Source organism: Megascapheus bottae, chromosome 11 (assembly GCF_031878675.1).
Source record: "Megascapheus bottae isolate mThoBot1 chromosome 11, mThoBot2.hap1, whole genome shotgun sequence".
In the NCBI taxonomy this organism is placed as follows: Eukaryota; Metazoa; Chordata; class Mammalia; order Rodentia; family Geomyidae; genus Megascapheus; species Megascapheus bottae.
The window spans coordinates 29,620,549-29,631,777 of record NC_143519.1 but is presented as its reverse complement, the minus strand read 5'-3'; the positions used below and the strand labels follow the sequence as shown (position 1 = coordinate 29,631,777).

The following is an 11,229-nucleotide window of genomic DNA, read 5'->3' as shown; positions in this document are numbered from 1 at the left end:
AACCTGTTAATGGAGTGGATTTAGAGCTACAAGCTTATTCAATACAGCTCGGTATTTAATTTAATAGGAAGGAAACTCACTTTAGTAGGACTTTCAGTTATATCCTAATAAGCCATCTGCTTCATTCAATATCCGAATACTTTTATAAGTAAAAAAAAACACCTTTCTTCAGTTCCAGTCAAAGTATCCCATACTCAGAATTTGTGAAGTCCTAAGGACCAAGCTCATTTTAAAATAGCACCTAAAAGGCAGGTAGGAGGATTTGGGGAAATGCTCAGAAAAGAATATTCTTTTAAATATAATTAAGAGTTGAGGTTCACTGCATTTTCAATTTCCCCCATCACTTACACTGTTTTATGTTAGTGGTTGATTATGTAAAAGGCTTATATAAATTTCAGTAACTTATATTTGTGCTTTTAAACTAATTGACATTGTACACATCTTTTCAAGACACAGAACATTATTTCCATTCTTATTCCCTGGTGAGCTCTCTAAAGCATGAAGAAGTATAAAATTTGCTCTCAGAGTCTTATTAAAATACATAACTAACCACAGCAAGAGTTTTGCTAAGAACTTCCCCTCCTCCTCCCCCCACAGCACACAATTAAGTGCACATTCAGCAAATATTTACAAGCTCTAGAAAGTATACCTAAATGAGAAGAGAATCTTATTTTCTGCTGCGCATTAAGTTGAATCTACTTGCAAATGAAGTTTTCCTTCGAAATAGAGTAGGTACCTGCTTTCTTTGTGAACTTCCCTTGCTGACAGCTTTATCCAATTATTTGATAGTTTATTTTGATGTCAATTTAAACAATACAACATTTGCTCTGTTTATTCTGTATGTAGAAATAAGCATACACTTTAAAATGAACTAGGTGAAACTAGGTTTGTTGGGAAAGCATTTTTTTTGTAACAGCAAGGTACATTTGCATTATATATGTATTGTAGTTGCGTGATTTCAAGAGCCAAATTATCTTTTTGATTTTTCCTGTTATTGAAAAGTCTGGAACAACACTATATTTTAGAAAATTTTTACATTGTGAAACTTATTTGAGTCATATAATAAATGAAATATTTGAGTACCATAATAAAAGCAACAAATTACTCAATATGGATGAAAAAACAAATAGTTCATGAAGGCTGTGGTCAAATGAATGAGTAGACATTCTGATTGTTTTCATGATAAACATTGTGAGGTAGTGTAAAATGAGTTTATGAGAAAGAAGTAACAAATACTTGGAGTGACATGACAGTGCAAATAGTAAATATATGATACAAAATTCTGTTTTAATTGCTTTAAACGGTAAAATAAACACTTATTAAAATTCTCAATTCACATTTATTTATATGAACTGCTCTGCAGGTTTAAATAATCATGTTTTTACTTTAACATTATAGGTGGTCAGCAATAAAAGATAAATTCACAGATCCCTCTACTATGTCAAAACACCCTTGGGATATCCCCAACCACAGAACTCATTTTTGTTCCTTCTATTGCCTATGCAAAATTGCTACATTACAGAAGGTGTTTGCCCAAGAAGTCCAGGTAAACAAACTGTGAGATGCTTAGTATCATATGCTATGAATTATATATAACTATAGAAAAAGACCAACAGCTGAGTAGTTCCCTCACACTGCTTTTGTAGAAATGTACATTAAGATGGAGAAGGGATAGTTTCAGTTGGTGATTGAACGAAAATGATATTGAAGGCTAGGTACAAGCAAAAACGTAGAGATAACCCAGAAATAGCCAAAGGCAAGCAGAGATGATATAACATAAAAAAGTAATCAGAGGGTTCCAGAAAGATATAAAGCATTGATCTACTGTACTTGTACAGTGAGTAAGGGGTGCATCCTACTTATTGCCTTTACTTCGCTTAAGATAGGAAATCAAGGTTGCTGTTTTCTAACTTTACATTCCAGGTCTTTATTTTAATGTAACTTGCATGCATTTTTGTTTCTTGTAACCTCAAATACTTTAGCTATCAAATATTGTAACCATATACATTATGTATTGTTGAAATTGTCTTTCTCTTTTAAAGTATAGTTTTAGCATTTTTTTGTGCTAGGAACTGAATCTAAGGCTTGAGTTATTATCTTGGCACCAGCACTTTATTGCTCTTCTTTATTTTTTAAAAAAAATATGGATTGCATCACAAATTTTTGTGCCATTCTTGTACAAGGGGCATGCTAATCTTCTCTGTATCCTTCTAATTTTAACATATGTGCTACCAAAGCGATCCCTTTATTGCTCTTATTTTGAGAGTAAGATTATGAAAAATGAAGGGAAGCAGTTCATATTCAATGTTACTAAAGCAAAATAAAAATACAGATATGTTAATTTGCCATTTAAAATGCTGAAATCACTTGTAATAATTTCACTAGTTTTCTAATGTTAAAAAATAAGCAGACCTGTAAACTTAAGATATGACAGAATAGCCTAGTCTTTCTCTCTAGTCATGCTAATTCTACTGGACACTCACACCACATCAGATGCCTATGTAGTGAAGATGTTTTAAAAATTGTTATTGTAAAGGTGATGTGAATATGTTTTCCAGTTACCACATGGTAACCACATGGTAACAGAAATGGGTACATTTCTTTTTGAACAGTGTTATCTTGTTCTTAATTTTCTCCTAATTTTTTCTTCCCAGCTTTTCTGACAAATTTTATAGTCTATTTGCACCATAGTGTCTAGTGAAAAGGTGCACATATATGATGGTTTCAGATCCAGGTAAAATATATTTACCTCTATTATGTCCTAGTTAAAATTGGACAAATTACTTTTGAGAATTTTCCTTCAAAATACAATTCTGTTACTCATTCCTCTATATCTCTGACACTTGAGTATCTATAACTGTTAGTTATATATGGATAAATAAATATAATTTTATCTCTCCACCTCTGTATTATTCTATTGTAAATACCCTAGCTATTGCCACTTTACTAACCTACAATTTTCACTAGTTTATACTCTTGCTATTTATATTATAAATATATATATGAATACCTCTGTAAGATATATAGGTATATGTATAGGCATCTATATAAATAGATATCCAGTAAATAGCCTAGCTATTGCTACTTTACTAGTCTATATTTTCATTAACTTATATTCTTATTATTTACATTATAAATATATATATAACATTTAATTAATACACATATTTCTTTTAACATTCACTTATGGAACATTAAATGTCTCTTTTGTATCTATTTTCTCTTTAGAATGTCTCTCTTGTCCAGTACAGTGTCTGGTAGGTATTTGATTGCTAAAATATTTCAAATTCAGCACTTTTACTATCAAATTCTGCTGGGGAGATGCACATTCCATTGCCATACATAAATCTATGTCAATTTATGATGGAACACTTGAGTCATGGTAATTGTTTAGTTAGGCAATTTGTATGGAAAACAACAATGAAAGAAATCAACATATCCATTGTAAAACCATGAAGAAAGAGATATAAAATTTAAACTCTTATCTGTCTATGAATATCCCCTCCTCCTGGAACAACACATTGTTTCTTTGTTGTTTTTTGTTTGTTTGTTTGTTTGTTTGTTGTTTGTTTGTTTGTTTGTTTTATTAGGTCATCAGCCTAGAACTCTGGGCCTGGGCTCTGTCCCTAAATGTTTCAGTTAAAGGCTACAGTCCTACCCTTTGAGCCACAGCACCACTTCTGGCTTTCTGCTGGTTAATTGGAGATGAATCTCATGATCTTTTGTTCCCAGGCTGGCTTTGAATTGTAATCCTCACATCTCAGACTCCTGAATAGCCATAGACACCTTGCAACACATTTTTTTTTCAAAATAAAACATCTAAGTCACAGGTTCTCATGTTTTCACACATCTTGAACATATCAATACAAACAGAGAATCATTTTTTGAATAACATAAATGGGCTTTAGACAAGAGTGACAAGAATCAACATTGCATGTCATCATTTAGAAGGACATTCCTTTGATAGCTAAGCATTTATTTGGAAGTCTTGACTTGACCTCACATAGTTTAAGATACACACTTCTAATTTAGTCAAGAATGATGAGAATAAGTGGCGAGTTTCTCCCTTCTATTTTCGAAGAAGATTGTAAGACAAAATAAAAGGAGAAATCTCAATATATATTTGTTTTCCAGGTAAAAACAGGAAAAATGAACTGTATTTAACTGTCGACAATCCTCTGTACTATTAGCACAACTCTAACTCTTTTGAAAACTGCCCAGCCATAGCATTAATCCGCTTGAAAAAGAGACATTCAATTTACACTGTATTTTACATGTCCCTAAACAAGTCTTGAATGATGAATTTCACTGTCTGACTGAAGTAGTTCACCTCAGCACATAATTTCTTGTATTAATAACCTTCCCCACAGGAGTGAATGACCTTCCATAAATAAAATTCCTCCACTCAATCAAAAAATTAACACCTGTAACCACCTCACAATTCATCATCTTTTTTACAGGAGATTATACAAGCAAAAACAAGTACAAATCCCAAGCATCCAACCCCTGTAATATAAAATTATTCAGACTTCCACACTTATGTAACATGCGTAGATTGAAAATTATGTAGCATTTTGTGTTCCAAATCAATTCTATTGACTGGATTCAGGTTTCCAATGAGGCAAAATTTTCATAGCAAAAAAAAATTAACTGCTTTGCAAAAATCAAAGGAATCCTAAAACAATGACCTGCTGAATGTTTGTACATTTTCAATCAGTCTTTCAAAAATGCCACTTCATATGAATGCCTCTAAAATTAAGGTGATGCCAGATTATAGGGTTATTCTTAGAATATGTAAAACTACAATTTACATGAAACTGTCTTAGAATGAAGTTCAGAATTCTGTATGGAGGAATTTTTTAGTGAGAATGATAGGTGCTTGTAGAATTTTACTATGTATGAAGCCTCTAAAATATATTCTTAATAAATTCTTAGTCCCCTAGAAGAGATTTTCATAAGAAAAAATATAATCTGATGATTCTTTAGCACTAGTGAGCAGTGCTAGAGAATCATCTGATAAACCAGAAAAAATAATCAGAAATCCCCAAAGTGAGTGAATTAAGAATATTGAATAACATTTGAAAATTCAATATTGTTAAGTACCTTTAATTATAGCAACTAGAAACCAAGGTTATATTTACATATGAAGACAAGGCATATACATATATATATAATTTTTTAATTATTTTTTTTTGCCAGTCCTGGGCTTGAGCTCAGGGCCTGAGCACTGTCCTTGGATTTTCTCAAGGCTAGAGCTCTACCACTTTAGCCTCAGCACCACTTCCAGCTTTTTTCTACACACTTGTTACTGAGGAATCAAACCCGGTCTTCATGCATGCTACCACTAGGCTAAACTCCTAGCCCCGACAAGGCATATTTTTAACAAAAACAACCACACAGGTTCAGAGCAGCTCTTTGTAAAGTTTAAAGGTTGCATCCTTTGCATACATAAGTGATCCTTGTTTTGTCCAGAACATATAATAAAATCAAGAGATTTTAAAAGAGGTGTTCTTTTAGGTCTAAAATTGGTCACATCAACACATATTATTTTAAGCCTTTTATTTGTGGAGCTTGAACATTGGGCTTGGATTCTTCATTTCAAAGATGGTTCTCTACAAATTTGAGCCACAAAGCCACTTCCACTTTTCTGGAGGTTAATTGTCCACAGAGTCTCAAAAGGACTTTTCAGCCAGGGCTGGATTTGAACTGGGATCCTTAGATCTCAGCCTCCTGGGTTATTGGAATTACAGCCTTGAGCCACTAATGACCAATTGTTAATGCTGTTTTATATTTTAAAAAATCTCATTATATTCTTGCTTAGAAACCAATTGAATTAATTATAAATGTTTTTCATATTTATAATTCTTATATATTTAGTGTTATTTTATTGTTAGATCATGAAAGAGATGAGAATATTTTTCTTAAAACTAAAATTGAGAATAAATTATGTAAAACAATTAGAAATTTATTTACTACATAAATATATATACTAACTGTGTATATATATATGCCATTATTATTTATTTATAATCTGTTAGTTGATCTTTCATCCATTTGAGAAAATAACACAGAAACTCAAATTCTTTCTGCGATTTGGCTTAAATAACTTTGTTGATAGAAATATAATGCCATTTCCTTTGTTTGGAAAGTTCTCAGTGTCAATTATTTGTCAATTATATTCTGATTTATAATGTAGTCTTTTTATATGACAACAATTAATACCTTTCAGTAGTTAATCCAAAATTGTACACCCACTATCTGAAGTTAAATGACTTCTGCAATTTGAAAACATTGTAGATTCTTAAAAATTCACAGAATTTATAGATTATGGTTTACTTGCCTAGTACAGGGAAGTGCTTGTTCATTGATACTAAATGGATAAATAATTACATAATATTTTATATGTACTAAATTTTAGCTGTGCAAAAGATTGCATGTAAACCTACATATGAAGTGGTATTTGTAGTAATTTCTTATTCAAATATATTTTATTATCTAAATTTAATCCAAGAACTACATCTTAACACATTCAACATACAATATATATTGCTAGTCCTGGACATGAGCTCAGAGCCTAAGCACTGTCCTTGGACTTTCTCAAGGCTAGAGCTCTACCACTTGAGCCAAAGCACCACTTCTGGCTTTTTCTATGTATGTGGTTCTGAGGAATTGAACTCAGGTCATTGTGCATGCTAGGCAAGCACTCTACCACTAGGCCAAACGCCCAGCCCTCAACATATATTCCTACATGATCAGAATTATTTTAATATCAAAGATAAAATAAAAAGCTTATAAACATAGACTTGTGAGGCATAGTTATTAGTAAATTCTATATGTTCCTCATTTGAATTGTGATCACTATTCAATAGAACACATACAACCAATATGCTCATTGCAATAGAAAAGAAAACAGTGCCTTCCTGTATTATCTGTTTCTTGGAGTGATATTCAATTGTTAACATGTATTTAAAGACAGCCACTGTAGGGAGGCAAGAGGAGATAGTGAAGTTAAAAATACTAGAGACCCCCCACTGTGAAAAGTAATTGACACCCTTAAGATTTGCTTCATCCATAAAAATACTTCATTATTACCTCTTTGTTTCCTTATTCAGTATTAATTTACAGCAACCATTATTTCCTGAATTTTCTGAGTTAGAATTCAATCTTGGCCACCTATGCATAGGTAGACAAGTAGAATTCTGTTTTTCTTTTTTTTTTTTTTGTATAGTAACTGCATGTTTTAAAACACTTTTGTAATTTGGAAAGCACTTTTCTCAGTCATCACCAAATCTAATACCTAGTGTTAACATTCTGAGATATATCTATGTATTTCCACTCAAACTGCCTTAAAATACAGAAAGAACAAGATCTAGATTGACAGAAGAGAAAACAAATCCTTCCAGGTAGTAGTGCATCATGCAATACAAAAGTTCAAAGTGCTCTCTACACTTGTTATTATTTGTAAATGTATTCCTGTGAAAAGAAATGTTAAGATAGTGTCTGCATTTTGTATGTATTCACAATCAACTCTAACTTAAAAGAATAAGGTAAACACTTGGGGGGAAAAAGACATGTATATAGTATTGATCAGAGAATAATTAGATTTTAATGCTAGCTAGTGTAATATTACTAAAACATTTTTTAGTCTACAGGATTTGGATTAGTAGAAGCAATACCCACAGCACAACTGACATGCCTTTGTTTTTTTTTTTTTTTAAATTTTGTGTTGTTCATGTGGATTTCACTCATGAACTGGGCACTGTCCCTGAGCTTCTTTGCTCAGTGCCAATGTATGTACTTCAGCCACAGCTCCACTGCTGATTTTCTCATGGTAAACTGGAAATAAGAATCTCCAAAGCCTAAGCCGTTTTGAACTGTAATCCTCAGATACCAGCCTCCTGAGCAGTTAGAGTTACAGTTTAAAGCCACCTGTGCCCAGAAACAGGAATCCACAAATAAATGGGACAAAAATAAACATGAATATTTTGGGAAGTTTATATTAATGTATATTTCTCCATTTCTCCATCTTAGATGACTTTATGTTATTGTTTATTATTATTTTTAGGTCATTGTACAAAGAGTTGTCATTTAATAAAGCAGTTTGCAATATAATATCTCATGAGTAATCTAACCCCTTTCAACATTCTTACCTATCCCTCTTGTTTTCATCGCTTCATCTAGTCTTCCTAATTTTGTAAGGAAACATAATTAAATGTCTCAGCAAGTGGTCTAAAAGTGTTGAATGGGAAACAAAGCATAAGTAATAAAAGAAGTCTACTTTTTGTTTCAATCTTGTTCATGGATTCAAACCTTAAGGCTTCTTATGCTATTTTTAAATGGGTATAAAATATAGCATTTGTGATCAACATTTTTTTCAAAGATTTTGTGAGCCAAATGCTAAATAGCTTTGTGCATATGATCATATACAATTATGTTCAATGAAACAAACTCCAAGAAATAGAAACAAGAGGTTTATGCTATTTCGCTTTTTTGACTCTTTGTTTTTTTGTTTTTGTTTTATTTTCACCTTTGTTTCTGACTTCTATACCTTTGCTTCTTTATAAGTGTATCTATTTGTAGGAAGGTAGGTAGGGTGAACACAGAAATGGCAGGACAAGCAGGGCACAGAGCAGATGTGCACACCCCACTAAGAAGGGTCCCAGGGGGAAGGGAGGGGCCTCACAAGAGGGAAGAAGTCCCTAGTGGGAGGGTTGGAGGCCTAGGGGGAGGTGCCCAGGGGAGGGAAGTGGTCCCCAGGGGGAGGGGCAGAGACCCAGGAGGAGGGAGTGGCTCAAGCCTGTAATTCTAGCTTATCTGGAGGCTGAGATCTGAGGATGAAGGTTCAAAGCCAGCCTTGGAACAAAAGGACATGAGAATCTCATCTCCAATTAACCTCCAGAAAATGGGAAGTGGGGCATGGCTCAAGGGTAGGGCAGTACCCACGAGCTGAAGAGCTCAGGGACAGTGCCCAAGCCAAGTTCCAGTCCCATGACACACAAAAAAAAAAGTAAAGAAAGAAATGGTGGGACAAAGAGTTGATACTCACTAAACTATGCTGAAAATAAGCTATGTAACTTCGGGGGGGAAGGGCAAAATAGGGAGAAAATGAGAAAAAGATGATAGTGTTATCTCTCATCTCTTTTGCTATCCCTTGATTATCTCATATTGTTACAGTATCTTACTTTGTTATCTGATGTATTGGACATATTTGTATTTGGTTATTTGAAACTGGATAGGGAAGGGGGAAAACAAGATGAGGGGTGGAGGTGGGGGGAGGGAAATGGGGACCAAGACATGAGAAAGGGTATCAATGTATGTGAATTAATGTATCTTCTATCTGGCAAATATAATGTAACCCTTCTATTAATTACAATAAAAATATATGAAAAAAAATTTAAAAAATTAAAAAGAGAAATGCACTCTGGACATCATTTTTACAATAACAATAAAAATACTTAAAAAATAAAATGAAATGTAATTTTGAAATATTCTTTTAAAAACTGAAGCCTTAGGACAAAATTCAAGTAGAACACATCATTGTCTACCATGGAAATCCTGGGTACATTCCATAATACTAAAGATTATTTATTTAATAAATTAAATATAATATACTGTACATTCATTTTCACAACTGACATTCAGTTGAAAAAATAACTCTCTTCAACCTATAGTTCATAGATATCTTCCTAGATATGTATTCATTTATCATTTAAAATTTCACTATGTACTATTTTAAAAACTCATGTTAAGTAACCACAATACATTGTTCTAATTTAATTAAGTAACACCCTAATCCAAAAGTTTGTTTTTCTCCTCATACACAAGGGCATACATTCATTGCCTGTTTTTTTGGTTAATGTTGTTTTGGTTAATAGCATATTTGTTTGCTTCTTAAATTATTTATATTGCCTTCATCAAACTATTCATAATATACAAGTGTATTTTAATATAATAAAATAAATAGGTAGTAGCATAAAAATTATTTCATAAAATCTTTCTGTGATACTTTCTAAAATGAACCTTTGCCTGTGGATATGATAATTTAATCATAATTTACTCATTGCAAGACTTCATTTATTTATTATCTACAAATAATCATCTGAAGAAAATAGAAATGGCAATAGTAATTCCTGAATTACATTGTTGTCTTCAAGGATTGTTTTGTCTTTCACATCCAGTTTTCCTGGACAAATGTCATTAGCTAAAACAGTAAGATTAGACTGGATATAAGTTTCCTAACATTGCTTTTTAAACTGATGAGGCCAGGGTTTAAACAGTTTAAACAGTTGGCCATGAATATAAATTTCAATATTCATTTACTCATCTATTTATAATGTTTGTGATAGAAAGATTCAGAATAAAGAAAATTGGTACTTAAAAATTATGAGTAGTTGTGAAAAGAGGTTTAGATTCAACATACATTGGCTTATGTGGGTCAGTGTATCTTGATGAGCATCATTCCTTTCTTCATTCTCCACCTCATTCCCAACTCCACCTGTCCTCTCAATGTACATATGTCTATTGAATATTAGGACTGCATTCTGCCCCCACTTCCCTCCTCATTCTTCTACCCTTTGCCATTGACCTCATTCTTCTCTGTCACTCAGAAAGTTTCATCTTTTGGTACTCATTTTGTCATGATTATAAGTTTGTTGTTCAAAGGAGCTATACTAGTTAAAGTTTTCCCTGCATATATCCTACTTCAGTTAAGATTTTGTGTCTATATGAAGGATACCATATATACTACATATACATACATACATATATATGTAAAAGTATGTATTTACCACAAAATATAGGTAGCTTGCATTCTTTGTCACACTGAGCCTGACCAATTCCCATAACTTTCTCCAGGCCTATCCATCTCCCTACAAATCCCATAATATATCATTCTCTTTTGATGAGTTAATGAAATCCCCCCTCATATTTGTTGATGCTTCTCTCCATTGAAAAAGCATTTGATCTTTAAGTATTTTAGCTTTCACCATCAGATGAGGTAGTAAGAGTTGTTTGCAGTAGTGATTGCTCAACAACTTCCTCAAAGTGTCTCTGAGCAATTGTTTGAAGATGGAATGTCCTATGTGGACTGAACCAAACTGACCACCAACCCCACTCACAGACACTATATTTGCAAACACACTGTGTCACTGAGCTCTCAATACAACTTTCATTTGTTCTTCTGCTTAATATCACATTACTTCAGTTGGATTGTCTACTTGTAGGCTTTGT

The 11,229-nt window shown here is 32.7% G+C and overlaps 1 protein-coding gene and 1 non-coding gene across 6 annotated transcripts in view; both read right to left on the bottom strand.

Annotated features, from left to right (window-relative positions):
• The window catches only part of Pcdh9 (protocadherin 9), an 832,893-nt gene that overhangs the window by 539,126 nt on the left and 282,538 nt on the right, over positions 1 to 11,229 (bottom strand). The gene's annotated exons all lie outside the window — the stretch shown is intronic.
• On the bottom strand, positions 2,138 to 2,244 carry LOC150056861 (U6 spliceosomal RNA). The gene has a single exon (XR_016537205.1). It is a non-coding gene; the product is annotated as a U6 spliceosomal RNA (small nuclear RNA).